The sequence below is a fragment of the Procambarus clarkii genome, chromosome 57, assembly GCF_040958095.1.
Source record: "Procambarus clarkii isolate CNS0578487 chromosome 57, FALCON_Pclarkii_2.0, whole genome shotgun sequence".
Taxonomy (NCBI): domain Eukaryota; kingdom Metazoa; phylum Arthropoda; class Malacostraca; order Decapoda; family Cambaridae; genus Procambarus; species Procambarus clarkii.
The window spans coordinates 30,547,031-30,564,541 of record NC_091206.1 but is presented as its reverse complement, the minus strand read 5'-3'; the positions used below and the strand labels follow the sequence as shown (position 1 = coordinate 30,564,541).

General features: G+C 40.7%; 1 long non-coding RNA gene across 1 annotated transcript; it reads left to right on the top strand.

Annotated features, from left to right (window-relative positions):
* The first annotated feature begins 14,045 nt into the window (after positions 1–14,045).
* Positions 14,046–15,488, top strand: LOC138353286 (uncharacterized). The gene is made up of 3 exons (XR_011223104.1): positions 14,046–15,134; positions 15,171–15,236; positions 15,273–15,488. It is a non-coding gene; the product is annotated as an uncharacterized lncRNA (long non-coding RNA).
* The last annotated feature ends 2,023 nt before the right edge of the window (positions 15,489–17,511 follow it).

Genomic DNA, 17,511 nt, shown 5'->3' with positions numbered 1-17,511 from the left:
ATCAACTGTTTACTAACTACTTTTTTTCCAAACCACACACCCCAGGAAGCAGCCCGTGACAGCTGAATAACTCCCAGGTACCTATTTACTCATAGGTAACAGGGGCATTCAGGGTGAAAGAAGCTTTGCCCATTTGTTTCTGCCTAGTGCCGGAATCGAACCCGCACCACAGAATTACGAGTACTGTTCGCTATTCACCAGGCTACCAGGCCCCCGAGCGTGTGTACTCACCTAATTGTGCTTGCGGGGGTTGAGCTATAGCTCTTTGGTCCTGCCTCTCAACTGTCAATCAACAGGTGTACAGGTTCCTGAGCCTACTGGGCTCTATCATATCTACACTTGAAACTGTGTATGGAGTCACCACCACCACATCACTTCCTAATGTATTCCATTTGTCAACCACTCTGACACTAAACAAGTTCTTTCTAATATCTCTGTGGCTCATTTGGGCACTCAGTTTCCACCTGTGTCCCCTTGTGTGTGTGCCCCTTGTGTTAAATAACCTGTCTTTATCTACCCTGTCGATTTCCTTGAGAATCTTGAACGTGGTGATCATGTCCCCCTAACTCGTCCGTCATCCACCGAAATGAGGTTTAATTCCAGTAGTCTCTCCTCGTAGCTCATACCTCTCAGCTCGGGTACTAGTCTGGTAGCAAACCTTTGAACCTTTTCCAGTTTAGTCTTATGCTTGACTAGATATGGACTCCATGTTGGAGCTGCATACTCCAGGATATGTCTGACATATGTGGTATAATGTCTGAAAGATTCCTTACACAAATTTCTAAATGCCGTTCTTATGTTAGCCAACCTGGCATATGCCGCTGATGTTATCCACTTGATATGAGCTTCAGGGGACAGGTCTGGCGTGATATCAACCCCCAGGTCTTTCTCTCTCTCTGACTTTTGAAGTATTTCATCTCCCAATTGATACCTTGTATCTGGTCTCCTGCTTATTACCTCTATCTTCATTATATTACATTTGCATGGGTTAAACTCTAACAACCATTTGTTCGACCATTCCTGCAGCTTGTCCAGGTCTTCTTGAAGCCTCAAGCTGTCCTCCTCTGTCTTAATCCTTCTCATAATTTTGGCGTCGTCAGCAAACATTGAGAGGAATGAGTCTATACCCTCTGGGAGATCATTTACGTATATCAGAACCAGGATAGGTCCAAGCACAGAGCCCTGTGGGACTCCACTGGTGACTTCACGCCATTCTGAGGTCACACCCTTCACTGTAACTCTCTGCTTCCTATTGCTTAGGTACTCCCTTATCTACTGGAGCGCCCTACCAGTTACTCCTGCCTGTTTCTCCAGCTTATGCATCAACCTTTTATGGGGTACTGTGTCAAAGGCTTTCCGACAGTCCAAAAAAATGCAGTCGGCCCATCCTTCTCTTTCTTGCTTAATCTTTGTCACCTGATCATATAATTCTATTAAGCCTGTAAGGCAAGATTTACCCTCCCTGAACCCATGTTGATGGGTTGTCACGAAGTCTCTTCTCTCCAGATGTGTTACTAGGTTTTTTCTCACAATCTTCTCCATCACCTTGCATGGTATACAAGTTAAGGACACTGGCCTGTAGTTCAGTGCCTCTTGTCTGTCACCCTTTTTGCATATTGGTACTACATTAGCAATCGTATATATTTCTGATATTTCTGGTAGGTCTCCCGTTTCCAGTGACCTACTATACATTATGGAGAGTGGCAAGCAAAGTGCTCCTGCACACTCTTTCAATACCCATGGTGAGATTCTGTCCGGCCCAACAGCTTTTCTCACATCCAGCTCCAATAGGTGCTTCTTGACCTCATCTCTTGTAATTTCGAACCTTTCCAAGGTCACCTGCTTTGCTGCCACCTCTCCTAGCGCTGTGACTTCTCCCTGTTCTATTGTAAAGATCTCCTGGAACCTTTTGTTGAGTTCTTCATACACCTCTTTGTCATTCTCTGTGTACCTGTCCTCGCCCACCCTAAGTCCCATCACCTGTTCCTTCACTGGTGTCTTCCTCCTGATGTGACTGTGTAGTAGCTTTGGTTCGGTCTTGGCTTTATTAGCTATATCATTTTCATACCTTTTCTCAGCTGCTCTTCTCACACTAACATACTCGTTCCTGGTTCTCTGGTATTTTTCTCTACTTTCTGGTGTTCTGTTATTACGGAAGTTCCTCCATGCCCTATTGTTCATCTCCTTTGCTTTCATACACTCCCTATTAAACCATGGATTCTTCCTTTGCTTCTCTGTTTTTTCCTGTCGGGCTGGGACAAACCTGCTTACAGCCTCCTGACATTTTTGGGTGACATAGTCCATCATGTCTTGTATGGACTTGGTTCCGAGTTCTGTGTCCCAATGTATACCCCATAGGAATTTATTCATCTCCTCATAGTTTCCCTTTCGGTACGCCAGCCCTTTGTTTCCAAGTTCTTTTTTGGGGGTGATAATTCCTAGCTTAACCAGGTACTCAAAGCTCAATACACTATGATCACTCATTCCCAAGGGGGCTTCCAACTTAACTTCCCTTATATCCGACTCATTTAGGGTAAATATCAGATCAAGCAAGGCTGGTTCATCCCCTCCTCTCATTCTTGTCGGTCCCTTGACGTGCTGACTTATAAAGTTACTTGTTGCCACATCCAACAACTTAGCTCTCCATGTGGGTCTCTGTTCCCCCAATCTATCTTCCCATGGTTGAAGTCTCTCATGATTAGTAGTCTGGATCTGTTCCCGCTAGCCACAGAAGCTGCTCTCTCTATTATATTGATGGTGGCCAAGTTGTTTCTATCATATTCCTGTCTGGGTCTTCTGTCATTCGGTGGGGGGATATATATGACTACTACTATAATTTTCTGTCTTCCAGTTGCTATGGTGCCTGATATGTAATCACTGAAACCTTCACAGTTCTGAATTACCATCTCTTCGAAACTCCAACCTTCTCTTAGTAGCAAAGCTACACCACCTCCTCCTCTCCCTTCTCTCTCTTTCCTCACTACATAGTAGCCCTGTGGAAACACTGCATTTGTTATGGTTTTCGTTAGCATTGTTTCTGTGAATGCTATTATGTCTGGGTTTTCTTCTAGTGCCCATTCTCCGAGTTCACTTGTTTTATTTGTAATCCCATCTATGTTAGTGTGCATTGCCTTGAAGCTCACTTTCTTCTGTTCATTTTCTTGTCCCTTTTTTGGCGAGCATTCTGCTGGTGTGGGAAGCTGTTCCGTGGGTGAGAAGATCTGTGAGGTGGTTTACAGGGTCTCAAAGGATTTTGGGGTGGGGGGTGGGGGTTTAAGGGAAGGGGGGGACAGGTAGGGTGTGGGTTAAGGAGATAGGGGGGACATGGAAGATACGGGGTGAGGGGGGATAGGAAGGGTATGGGATGAAGGGGGAGGGGAGACAAGGGGGAAAGTGGGAGGGGGGACATGACGGGAATGGGTGACAGGGTCAGAATGGGGTGGGGTGGGGGGGGGTCGCGAGGGGGGGGGCAGGTAGGGTGAGGGGAAGGGAGGGTTTCTATGCAGAGGTGGGTGGTGGTGTTGCCCTCCCCTCTGGTGTTGCTGGGATGCTGGTCTTGGGTTCCTCTCTTGTCTCTAGAACTGTTTTGTTGGGGGCTGTGATTTCCTGGTTTGCTCCTCTCTCCCTGCTCTTCCTCCTTGTCTCTGCTGCCCTGGCTCTCGCCTCCTTCATCCTGTCCCTCTGCAGGAATACTTTTTTGTATCCCTCCACATGCTGCCGACGACTCTTCCTTTCGAGAATATCCTCCTTCGTGGTTTCGTTTGTAAGCACCACCTTTACAAGTCGGTTTCTGTCCTTGTTGTACCAGCCCAACCTGAAAACCTTCTCAATGTTTTGTTCAGCCCCTTCCATCTGTAACCCTTTCAGTAGCCCATGTACTGCCTCTCTATCCTTGCTATTCCATTCTTGCCTGTTGGATCCTTCCTGTTCTTTGATGCCTACAACTACCACTGATCTTTTTCTCTCCAGCAGCTGAGTGGTGCACCTTGCTGCTTCCTGTGTGGTAGCAGCTTGCATGGCTACCTCCCTCACTTTGGCCATTGCTTCTGAGCTCTTTTTCAGTATGTCTGCAAATGTTTCAGGTACAGAGGCATTTCCTTCCAATGTAACATTCCCACCTTCCCTTTGGATGATAATCTGATGCTCAGTCTCTTTATTTTTCTCTGTGAGGGATTTGATCTCCTCCCTTGCCGATGTCAGCTCACTTTGCAGGTTGTTAATTGTAATCCTCATTTCATGCATCTCCCTCCTGAATTCCTCCAGAACTTGGGTTAACTTGTGTGCAATGTCATTCTCATACTGCTTCTCTGCTACTTTCCTAGTTTCTGTGTACACATTTCTGGCCTCTTTGATACATTGGAATTTCTTATTATTCTGTGCTCTAAATATTTCTTCCATGATTTTTTTGTTGTTCCCTTTGCTCTCGGATATTTACTGTTGAACCAATGGCAAATGCGCGTTTTGTTTCCCTTAGTGATGGATTAAATGAACAAATCCAAAACAAATCATTTGATGCATCACACTATTGTGATTTATGTGTGTAATGGATTAAATCTGTCTGAGTTTGTTAGATATATAGTCCATCATGCCATGTGTTGATTTTCCTCTGAGTTCTCTTCCCCATTTTATCTGCTACAGGAATTCGCTGACCTTCTGGTATTCTTCTCTCTTGTATGTTAACCTTACATTATCCTCCTTGATACATCTTTTTGTGGTCGTCATTGTCACCACGTATTCCAGGACTAGAACAGAATAGCCAGTGGCTCCTAGTGGCATTTCATGTTTATGTTTGCAATGTCCATCTCTTTCTGCGCAAAGACCAGATCTACCCTAGCTGTTTGCTCACTACCCCCTTCTCCTTGTTTCCTCTTTGACATGTTGCATCAGGAGTGTTCCTTTCTACTACTTCTTCTACAATCTTTTCCTCCTCTCAGTAGTCTTTCGCTTCTCAGTATTTGGAATTTCCTTGGGAAATGCTAACCATACCAGTTACTTTGGTTTTTACTAATGTTATTACATTACATTACTGTTTCCTCAGTCCTTTAGTCAAGTTCATATGCTTTATCAGACAATCCATTGGCTTTGGTGTACTTTGGTGCTTTGGCTTCTAGAGTCTCTATTGTTGTATTGTCCTTTGAATGTCTAGATTCCAGCCTAGGTACGTCCTTCAACATCTCCATGGGGGAATGTTGGTGGAAGTAAGTCTGTAGATATGTTGGATTTCTGGTATGTTTGGTTTAGGGGAGGAGCTAGAGGTATTTTAGTTTTTCGTTCCTTGTCAAGCCTAGGAACCAATTCCTTCTAACTGGGGTTCTAGCTGCTCGTTAGTCATGTTACCTGTTTACATGGTCTTACACTATATTTCTACTATGTGGGTGTTGCTCTCGCGTTTCCTGGGTGAATTAGAAATCTCTTGTCTCTTGTCTCACTCCCTCCTCTAGCTGGCTATATTGCCCACTCTCCTTCCTTCAATCCTTTTCTCTGCCCTGCTCCTTGTTTGTTCTATCATTGTATTTATTCCTGCCTGCTCATATCATTCTGGAGGAAGAGCCTTTGAAATCCCTCTCATTGTTCTTAGAACTCTTTTTCAATTCATCAAGATGCTTGAAGCATTTGCATTAGTAACTATCAGTTTGATTGGACTAGGTTTCTTATTTTCTTGTGAAAGTATATGACCCCAGCCAGTACATTTCTCTTGACAGTACATGAGCCCAGCCTGTACATTTCTCATAACAATATATAACCCCAGCCTGTACATTTCTCGTGACAGTACATAACCCCAGTCCGTACATTCCTCGTGACAGTACTTGACCCCAACCTGTACATTTCTTGTGACAATATATGACCCCAGCCTATACATTTCTCGTGACAGTACATAACCCCAGTCCGTACATTCCTCGTGACAATATATGACCCCAGTCCGTACATTCCTCGTGACAGTATATGACCCCAGCCTATACATTTCTCGTGACGTATATGACCCAAGCCTGTACATTTCTCGTGACGTATATGACCCAAGCCTGTACATTTCTCGTATCAGTATACATCCCTAGCCCGTACATTTCTCGTGACAGTTGTTACGGTGCCCTCTCCTATATATTCCCTTATCCAGCGAGAAGAGTCATGTCTATACACCCTGCAGATTACCTAAGTTGCAGGGATCAGTTTGACATAGGTGACAGCTAGCAAAAGTACGTTTTCGGACTAAAACTGTTATTTTAGTTTTGGCTTGTAAGAGGGCTTACGCCCCTAGTACATACAAAATGGCGACGGCCCTGCCTGGATTGCGCTTAAAATATGAAGACGCCAACAAGCTGGCGACTGACTGGCTGTGTACATGTGACGTGAGTGACCAATGAGAGCCCGCCCCTGGAAGCTGTGATGTCACCGGGAGGCCTGGCTCAGAGCCTGCAGGGCACTGAACCCGCAGAGATTCACGGCGCTTCATTGAGAGCAGACGTGCGCTGGTTGAGCTCTCGAGTTCGAAGTCCAGGAGCTTTATTCAGTGGAGTAACGCAGCATGATAAGTGCACAGCGACTACAGAAGACTAAACACTTCAGAGAAGTGCGAGGAAGTCGAGTTCCAGCAGTATAAGGACGCCGAGGATTGTGAGCTGAAAGTCTTGGAAGAGTCTGGCGTGGCGACGGCAAGAGTAGTGAGTGGTTCGCCGCCAGTGAAAAACACCGTCGTTTTTCACCGTCAGTGAAAAACGAGATACTCAGAGCTGCTGTGATTGGATCACGCCCATTGGGAACTCATGAAGGAGAAGGCGCTTCCAGGTCCATGAGTATGTGGTCGCGGTAAAGGGGCGACTGAGGGAGATGGAGTGAGCACTGTCGACTGGATGAACCAGCGACCGGGAACTGCAATATGGGAGTGAGCATGGAGACGACGCGTATCTTCACGATAACTCAACCGGATTGCCGAGGAATGACGTGAGGGACCAGAACCACGACGAACAACGGAGTCCAGGCATCTGAGGACAGGATTGTATTAAAGGTAGATCATTATTCCCTCACATTTTCCCTTGGTATTAGGCAAGATAGACCTAGTGATATACTTAGGTTATGTTAGAATATTTATAGATACTATAGGAGTAGATTAGGCTGTAGGGCAGCTTGCATATATTATCTACTGCCTGGCGAAAACAGCGATCGGCGTGAGTGGCCTAGCCGATAAAGGACTGTGTGACTACGGGATGCGAGCCGGCTCCAGGAGGAGGAGGGGGCTGTAGACCCCCCTTTAAATTCGCCCAACTGACGCAAGTTGCTGGAGATCACCAGAGAAGCGCTGCTGTCTACTGTTATTATTATTACAATACATGTCTTTATATGCATACTTCACCCATGTTTATATAGTTCTTTCTCTAGTAAATTTTATCAACTTTTATCGTGCTTTTGTGTGTCCTCCATCTCATTGAGAATTAAGAATAAATGATACTTGATTGCACCATTTAAAATGGCATTATATGGAAGGGAGACCCTTGGCTGGCAACACGACATTAGATATAAACTAAGAGCGTAGCTGGGACGCAGAGAAGATTACCCAGCTGGCGACCAGGAAATCAAGGTGAGAACTGAGGTTATGGCCGGTGGTCCGGCAAAACTTTACATGTGCAGGTGGGCAGACCTGGTTGGGGAGTCGCGCATTGCAGGATCGAGCTCAAGTAGTGTGCGCTGGGCCTTCTCCTCTCCCCCTTGGATCCAAGGTCCAGTAGTGGTGACCGGACTTGAGGCATGACTTAGAGAGCTCCCTGGGGATGATGCATGGTATCCTAGTAGAGGGAGAGCAGACCCGCGGTGTGGGGTTACAGGATTTGTAGCATGATTTCCCCCCTGTTTAACTGTAACCCCACGTAACACAAGGCCAAGGTGAGGGACGAGTGACAAGTACATAACCCCAGCCTGTACATTTCTCGTGACAAGTACATGACCCTAGCCTGTACATTTCTCGTGACAAGTACATGACCCCAGCCCGTACATTTCTCGTGACAGTACATGACCCCAGCATGTACATTTCTCGTGACAGTATATGACACTAGCCTGTACATTTCTCGTGACTGTATATGACCCCAGCCCGTACATTTCTCGTGACAGTACATGACCCCAGCATGTACATTTCTCGTGACAGTATATGACACCAGCCTGTACATTTCTCGTGACTGTATATGACCCCAGCATGTACATTTCTCTTGACAGTGCATGACCCCAGCATGTACATTTTTAGTGACAGTATATGACACTAGCCTGTACATTTCTCGTGACTGTATATGACCCCAGCCTGTATATTTCTCGTGACTGTATATGACCCCAGCATGTACATTTCTCGTGACTGTATATGACCCCAGCATGTACATTTCTCGTGACAGTATATGACCCCAGCATGTACATTTCTCGTGACAGTATATGACCCCAGCATGTACATTTCTCGTGACAGTATATGACCCCAGCATGTACATTTCTCGTGACTGTATATGACCTCAGCATGTACATTTCTCGTGACAGTATATGACCCCACCTCGTACATTTCTCGTGACAGTATATGACTCCAGAGTGTACATTTCTCGTGACAGTATATGACCCCAGAGTGTACATTTCTCGTGACAGTATATGACCCCAGCCTGTACATTTCTCGTGACAGTATATGACCCCCAGCCCGTACATTTCTCGTGACAGTATATGACCTCAGAGTGTACATTTCTCGTGACTGTATATGACCCCAGATTGTACATTTCTACCAGATCTGTTTGAACCTCTGGAAGGCGAAGCCCTCTTATGAGCTTTACTAATGATTCTCTTTCTAATTGCATACGGTTCACTGTGGTGTCTGTTTTTTTTATCTTAGGCAGACGCTGAAATATTATCGTTCCTTCTTTTAGTATTATCCTCATAGTTTGTTGTTTTATTGTCTGTGAATTTGCAATTTGAGACCAGCATTCATCATCTTTTTTTCCACTGCAGTGTTCATACTGACAATTTGTTACAGGGTTCAGGTTTTCGAGTTTTGTCTTAATGGTTGATAGCCTCTCCTGGTACAATACATCAATTGTCTCCTTCATTTGAGGTTTGTTCATGTCATCTGCCAACTTTCATATTTTATTTATGTTCCAACTTTACAACTATCTCCTGTGTTTTACATCTAACTTCTCTCAAGTTATTCATATTTTCTCCATTTCCTTCTGCCAAAAGCTTTTAGCTTCCAAGTCATGTTTCATTATTCTCTAATGGCGCTGTTCTCACTCAGTTGTCGCCTCCCTACTTCTGAAATTCCGTAGTTCCTCTCAAAGTTTTGACATTTTGCTTCAAAATTTCTCAATTAAATCCTTTATCAGTTTCTTGCAGTCATCCTTGAACATTATTATCATCTGATTCCATCTATAACGGGACTCGTCACACTGCTCTTTATTTGCTCCAAAATATCTTCAATCTCAATTTTATTCAAATTTTTTGCATTCACCATTGTCTTTGAGGAAAGAGAGAGAAGGGAGAGGAGGAGGTGGTGTAGCTTTGCTACTAAGAGAGTAGTAGGGTGTAAGACTCACAGACGAATTTTTTTTTCTGGGAGAAAATTCGTTTGTGAGTCGTGGGGGTTTCAGGTGAATTTGGAAATTCCCCTGTGAGTCGTACGACTCACAGACGAATTTTTGTTTTCAGGGAAATTCGTGTCTGGGAGTGAGGGTTTTCAGGTAAATTTTGTCAGTCACAGATTTTAGAAGTAAGGATTTCTTATGATTAAAATAATTTCCGATACTTAGAAGTTTGTTAAGGTCTTATGGGAGAAATTCAAATATCGTATGTAGCGCTTTAGGGTTTTCAGGAGAACTCTACGGACATATTTTACATGTTTTCAACTTACAAAAATCGTCTATGTAAGCCATAGTTTTTCAGGTAAATTTAGAAAATCACCTGTGCGGACCAAGGTTTTCAGGTCTCGTACCTCACATCACCTCCCTCCCCCCTTACCTCGCAATCTCTCGCGTCACCTTTATTTACCTTAGGCCCTGCCAGCCAGACGCTTCTTGTAGGTCGCCTCTTATCATATCTTATCTTATCTTCTCCATAATATCTGGATCGTCCCTCCTCTCTCTCTCTCTCCTCTTCATATTATTCCCTCTTCCTATTTTTCTGACATACTAATGTTTTATTCCTTTTTCATTAACCAGTCAGTTTTATACAAATGAACCGAAGCATCTCAATGTAACCTTTAATACTGAAACTGTCTCAGAGACTAACTAAGCTGGCCCCAGCTACCTGCCCAAGGCTATCTGCCCGAGGCAATCATCACCTGATTACCTGCCCTGTCATCTACCAGTCATTGTCTGCGTTCGCCACCGTAATAATTTATATATATACATTAGGCGTTAATAAAACTTATTTATTTATTTATAATTTATTTAGTCATCTAATTCTTAGTTTACACAATTTATAATAAAAGAGTTTATTCCCAGTATTCGCCAATCATTCTCGCTATTAATAAAACAGCCAAACGCTCACTCAGGGGCACACTATCGTTATTACGCTCATTCAGAGGCCCCCTCAGATTGCCTAAGGCCAAAGTCTCAGAAGCCTACACTTTCAGTCAACATTCAATCTTCATCCTGTTCACAAGGTTCCCCCAGTCTAGTCATATCATCATGTCAGTGTGTCCTCTGTGCCTGTCTCCTCTCAACAACAACGAAATCGTGCATGTGTGTCAAACTCAGTGTTTAACATGCCTAGGTGAAATGTCTATCAACGCTCTTCAAGAATGCAGACTGTACTGTATAGGATGCAACGGGCCTACACCGCCTGGACATTTTGACGTAACCTGTACCAGCTGTGGACAACTCTATTGTGCAAATCGTAAGTACCTCTTTTTCTCGCACATTCAATAAACTTTCAAAGAAAATATATATCTGAAACACACATACATACATACAGACAGTCAATTTATATATATTATTCTTATTTCAGTTCATGGTTCTATTTCCTGCCCGTACTGTCGTTTGTCCGTTAACCGGGAACCTCCCACCGAAGCCAGAAACGTCATTGAACCTCCACCCAAACGCCGTCGCATCATAAATAACCGTACGTTTTCACAATAATTTTCGTAATTTAAAAGTTAATAATTGTATATTTTAACAAGTGTATAAATAAGTAATAAGTACTCATACAGAAAAATGTTTCCATTACAGGAGTTCCTATTCGTGATCAAGAGAATCTCTTACTTGGTGGAATCAACATCCCAGCTCGTAAGTAATATTATTATTTATCTGTAATTCAGTTTTTCCTCTTATTTAGACTTTTGTTTTTCCTCTTAATAATAAATCCTCTTATTTACACGATATTTTCCTCTTAAAGTTACAAACATTGTTTTCCTATTAAGGTTTTCAAATCCTCTTAATGTTTTCAAATTTGCTTTCCTCTTAATGTTTATTCATTGCTAATATTATATTATATTACAGAATCGCCCCTGGATTCATCCCAACCCTCTGAGTGGAGCACGCCTGTACGCAGTCAACCCCAGCTTTCCCAGGAGCTAGAAGAAGATGCACCAGACGGCAACCTTCAGGCATCCTCAGATGAAGAAGAAGATAATCAACCCCCTGTTCACGACATATCAGATGAAGAAGTCAACGCTCCAGATTCCCCAGAGGTACTTAACTTAGATAATGTTGTTCCGCGAGTGTTAGAAGTCATACGCCATTTCGAAGGATCATTCTCGAGACATTCTTTCTCCATTCCCGGTCATTTAGACGCTGACCCCAGCTTATATATAAATAGGTATAGGGAATTTTTTATAGAATATATAGACAATCAGTTCAGACAAATACAGGAAGAATTCCCTCCCTCATTTCACATTTACCCTGATGTAAGCCTAATTTTGCAAAAACTTAATCATGCCGACGATCAATATGAAATATTAGACGAAGTATTTTCAATTAGAGGCGAAACTCAGACTGTTACACAGGAAGAGGTGGAAGTTCTTGTAAATTCATGGGTTGACGAAATGTCTGCTAAAATTGACGAATGCCTAAAAAATGTCCAATCCTCAAGTATAGGAATTCATTCCATGTCTGGCTTTGCCATTAATTTTTCATATATTCGCCACCCTATGCACCTTGGATCTTACGTACCATATCCTGCGAAATTAAGGGGTAAAGAATCAGTATTTAATGCTGAAAGTGAAGGAGATGAGTGTTTGTTACAGTGCATTGCAGCATATAAAAACTTAGCATTGGGCAGGACCCTAGATAACGTTAGAAAGTGTTACAAAAACCTTCGATGTGTAGAAGATTCGTAGTATGGGCAGATGAAATCAGATTCCCCGTATCATTTGATAACTTTAAGAAAATAGAGAAGCTTAACAAAATTTCTATTTATATTTATACAATAACTCATGAAAGTAACAGATACTATCTTAGTTTAGCTAGGAAAAGTATGCCGATAAAGTCCCTTTGTTGTTATTAGAAGGCAAGCATCTTTGTTTGATCAAGGACTTTGATAAATTTGTAAAGAATATTAACCATAATCAGTATACTATTCCTAACACTCATAAATTCTGCAAAATTTGTCTTTTGCATGCTCCCTTAGATGAAATTCAGGCTCACGAAGAGTCATGCACTGTATCCCAAGTATTTTCGTTCTGTAACGCTAATGATAAAATCAGTTTTAAAAATTACGGTAGGACCTATAGCCCAACTCACACCGCCTATTACGATTTTGAATGTCTATTAGACCGTCAAAATCCTAGAGGCATGGTGGAATGTAAGCATAAAGCAATTGCTTATGCTTACATGATTTTAGACAGGGAATTCAATGTCGTAGAAACGTATTCATACGTAGGCCCAGACGCGGTCAATCATTTTATTACAAAGCTAGAAGCCTCATGGAAAGCTATCCATGCTCAGCTCCCCAACTTCCCTAAGAACTTGTCTAGAGAACAGGAAAGAATGTTTCAAAGACAAAATACGTGTCAATTGTGTCATCAAACTTTCAAGAATAAGAAAGATAAACATAGACATCATAATCATGCTATTCAGGAAAATAATTACTTAGGTGCTTATTGTGCTCGTTGCAATTTACAATGTAAAAATGCTCATAGATACTTGACCACATTTTCCCATAATGCTGCCTATGATCTTGGAATTATACTTAAAGAACTGTCCAAAAATCCTCACCGCGATGTAGAAATTCTAACCAAGGAAGGATTGAAATTTATGCAAGTCATCATAGGTAAACTTAAATTCCTAGATAGCCTAGCTCTCCTTAATGGGTCATTAGGAACCTTAGCAAGCGAGCACGTTGCCGGTAAGAAAGCCACCAAGTACACTGAACACATACTAAATGGCGTATCCGATGAAGCTAAAGCTCTGTTAATTAAAGGTAAACAAAGCCTATGTTATGATTATATTTCTTCCATGGACGTGTTAGACGAACCTCAGCTCCCGTCGCGAGATAAGTTTTACAATGTTTTACATGACGCTCCACTGTCTGAAGAAGATTATAACAATGCTCTTAAAGTATTTAATTTAGGGAACTGTACAAACATCAAGGATTACCTCATGTTATATTTAAAAGTTGACGTGGGAATGCTAGTTGATATATTTACACTTTGGCGAACATCACTGAAAGAAATTTATGAACTAGATATTGTTTTCTATGTATCACTTCCTAGTTATGCTTGGGATGCATTCTTATTTAAATCAAAAGTTGTACTTGACTATGTGTATGATCAGAATATATATGATTTGTTGAGAAGGAATCTTATAGGGGGGTTCACATCTTCCATAAGACAATTTACACAGGCTGTTAACGAGCACACTACATCTAACCCTAGCTCTGATGACGATACTCACATTTTGTACCTCGACTTCAACAGCCTATATGCAGCGTGCATGGCTGAGGTACTTCCCCAGGGAGGGATTAGACAATTAACTGACCTTGAGCGGGATACCTTATTAGGGCATGGGTTACAACATATCCCCTGTAATCAAGACAAAGGTTATTGGATTTTATGCGATACCAAACATGTATCTCCCGAGATAGCCAGGTATACCGATGATCTGCCCCTTGTACTGTCTCATACTAATATAACGGAGGAGTTTTTGTCAGAGTACAGTAAGAAAACCCTTAATGATGAAAAACGTAAGCTCCCACCTAAAAATACTAAGTTAATTGCATCCCACTTGCCCCAAAACAACTACTTAGTAAGCCTTGATTTCCTGCTATTGCTATTAAAACTTGGACTAGAAGTTGAACGAGTAAAAACAATCTATGAATTTAAACAGGCTCCCTATTTAAAAGATTTTATTTCAACCAACATTCGAGAACGAGCCAATACCACCTGTAAAGTTAAAGAAAAAGCTTTTAAACTCATAAGTAATAGTCTGTACGGGAAATCAATGACAAATATATCTAGATATGCTAATACTCACCATCTAGTAACGACAAAACATTCATTCTTAACTCATGCAAGAAACCCTTTGTATAAACGAGCTTTCTCTTTAGGTCAAGATAGGGTTCTCTGTACAGTAATGAAAGACATCCTTAAAGTTACCACTCCTTCTTACATGGGATATCAGATCTTGCAGATAGCCAAGAGGCGTTTATACGAGTTCTGGTATAATGTAGTTAAAGCCCATTATGGGGAGAGAGCTAGACTAATTTATACGGATACAGACTCATTCATATTTACTCTGACCTGTAAAGATGCTTTCCAAGAAATGACAAAAGCTCCTCTAGTAGATTATATGGATTTCAGTAATTTTGACAAAGATCATCCCATGTATTCTGCTACTCGCAAAGGTGAATTAGGACTCCTCAAGTCAGAAGTAAAGCAGAAAATTATAACTGAATTAATTGCACTCAAGTCTAAAACTTATTCTCTCCTAACCCTTGATAAAGAACATTTATGTAAATGTAAAGGGATTCCTTATCACCAACAAAAGAAAATAACACATGCATCTTTTCAGAACACATTAGAGACAAATACAACTTTTAATTTTGTATCCCGATCCATTCGTAATGTTAATGGACAGATATGCACGTGTAAAACAACTAAGCGCGGTCTGTCAGCTTTTGATGACAAGAGGTACCTCATTAGTCCCACAGAGTCATTAGCTTACGGTCACCCAGACATTCCAGAGCGTGAGGTACAGGAAGAGGTACAGGTAGAGGAAGAGGTACAGGTAGAGGAAGAGGTACAGGTAGAGGAAGAGGTACAGGTAGAGGAAGAGGTACAGGTAGAGGAAGAGGTACAGGTAGAGGAAGAGGTTCAGGTAGAGGAAGAGGTGCAGGTAGGGGATCCAGTAATTGTAGATAATCCCCAACCAAGACGTCAATTGTTCCCCATTTTTAATCTTTGGGAAAAGCGGGATAGAGTCGCTCAGCAATTATTCCCTAACAACAACTAAGTCTGTTACTGTATTGTCTATGTATTATCTATAACTATATTCAAATGTCTATGATATTGTATTGGCTTTGATTTGTTACTGTATTTGATATGATATGACTATGATTTATTTTGTTACTGTATTGGATATGATTTGTTACTGTATTGGATATGTTATGACTATGATTTAATGTCTATGATAATGTATATTCTATGATTTTATTACTGTATTTGATATGTTCAAATTGCTATTTTAAGACTATGATTTATTTGTTACTGTATTGGCTATGATTTGTTACTGTATTTGATATGTTATGACTATGATTTTATTACTGTATTGGATATGTTATGACTATGATTTTATTGGCTATGATATTTTATATTCTATGATTTTATTACTGTATTGGATAAGAAATGACTATGATTTTATTGGCTATGATATTTTATATTCTATGATTTTATTACTGTATTGGATAAGAAATGACTATGATTTTATTGGCTATGATATTTGATATTGTATATTCTATGATTTTATTACTGTATTGGATATGTTATGACTATGATTTTATTGGTTATGTTTAAAATAAAAACTCGAATGTAGATTTCGTTTAAATACTCCTTTCATTATATATTTGTAGTTAGTCTATTGAATCCTAGCAACATGGAAGGGCAGAAAAAAGTTATTACTGAATCCCAGTTGAATATATTTAGTGAACCGTCAAGAATTATTATTGCTGGATTTTCAAATGGTGGGTTTATGTGCTAAAATGATAGAGAAATATCAGCAGAACTTTGCAAAAATAATTATCTGTGGAAGCGGGTATAAAGAGTTGAGAACTAATCCACTCATTAAACATAAGATATCTTTTTCTCTGAAATTGTAAACCCTTTAGACGATCGTGATCCAGAGGACACATCTCATATATTAGTTGTTTATGATGACTTGTATGTTGAATCTACAAATTCTAAAATAGTAAGTGATATATTTACTAAGGGACGGCATGAGAACATCTCTGTTATTTTTATAACCCAAAATATATTTTTCAGTGGGAAATTTTCTAGATCTATAAGTTTAAATGCTTCTCATTTTATTCTGCTTAAATCAAGAGACTTATTCCAGATAGAAACATTAGGCAGACAAATATTCGGAAAACAAGATGCCAAGAAATTTTTAGATATATATAAGAAAGTGATTTCTCGACAGTATGGGTATTTACTTGTTGACTTGGGCGTTAAAACACCTGAATCCATAATATTTAGGGGAAATATTGTAAATGAACCCCCATATGAAATAGTGTATCAATGGTGAACATTACACAAACTCTTAATAAGATATACAATGACCCCAAGTCCATAGGTGGGTTTGGTGGCGTTTTAAAATTGTATAAGGCTGCAAAGAAAACAATCCCTGAAATAACTATAAAAGATGTGAAAGACTATTTAAAAACGTCTAATGCATATACCTTACATCTATTAAAAAAACGTAAATTTAAACGAAGACGTATCTTAGCACCTAGACCTAAAGCTTTCTTTACCAGTGACTTGGCTGATATGACATTGTTAGCTAAGCACAACAATGATATTAAATATTTATTAGTTTGTGTTGATATATTTTCAAGGTTTGCACATGTAGTTCCACTATCCACTAAATCAGGTCAGAGTGTAAGTGAAGCCATGAAAGCTGTTCTGGATTTACCTTCATCAAAAGGTGTAAGGAAGCTTAACACTGATAAGGGCGGTGAATTCTATAATAAATATATGAAACGAATGTTAGACAGTAAAAACATTGATCTGTACAGTGTATTTTCTCAGGAAACTAAAGCCAGCATTGCAGAGAGATTTATAAGAACATTGAAAACTAAGATATATAAATATTTAACGGCTTATAACACCTTAACCTATATAAATGTTTTACCTGATATGGTTAAAACGTATAATAGAACACCACATAGAGGATTAAAGGGGAAAATACCTATTGATGTACATGCATTATCTTCGCCTCAAGATGTGACTAGGCAATTTAAGCTCATGTATAAAGGAGAGCAGCAGACTAAGCTACGCATCAGTAATCATCTGTCTGTAGGAGATACAGTACGGCTTGCCTTATCTAATCGTATTTCAAAGTTCAAAAGAGGTTT